This window comes from Brassica oleracea, chromosome C1 (genome assembly GCF_000695525.1).
Source record: "Brassica oleracea var. oleracea cultivar TO1000 chromosome C1, BOL, whole genome shotgun sequence".
In the NCBI taxonomy this organism is placed as follows: Eukaryota; Viridiplantae; Streptophyta; class Magnoliopsida; order Brassicales; family Brassicaceae; genus Brassica; species Brassica oleracea.
Genome location: NC_027748.1, coordinates 32,925,381 through 32,925,805, shown reverse-complemented (window position 1 = coordinate 32,925,805; position 425 = coordinate 32,925,381).

Here is a 425-nt window from a genome sequence, read left to right as displayed (position 1 = left end):
AGTAAAGACGAAAAGAAATAAGAAATCGTAAAAAAGAGCAAAAGGTGTCTTATTCCGAATTCGCGTATGAGCGTTACAACAAGGTAGAAGCCTCGGCTATGAGAGTTGTCGGCGAGATTCCTAGTTCTAACAATCTAAGACTGCAAAACCTAGTTGAGTCACATCTCGAAATAACAAAAACGGAAAGTTGCCTAATTGCTCTAAGTGATAAGTTTGCTCTCTCCAAGTTCCCTTTTCATGCCTCTCGCCTAGGACTCCTTATATACTCGCTCCTAGGTCGGTTTACACTTTTCTCCTTCTGCCCTTAGGCCGTCATAGCCTAAAAATGGAGATATTCCATTTTTTCCGATCTTCGTAATTATCTTCAAAATTTCGTATTTATCCGCGGAAACTTGACATTTATCTTTCCTCGCGAACCAAGCGTA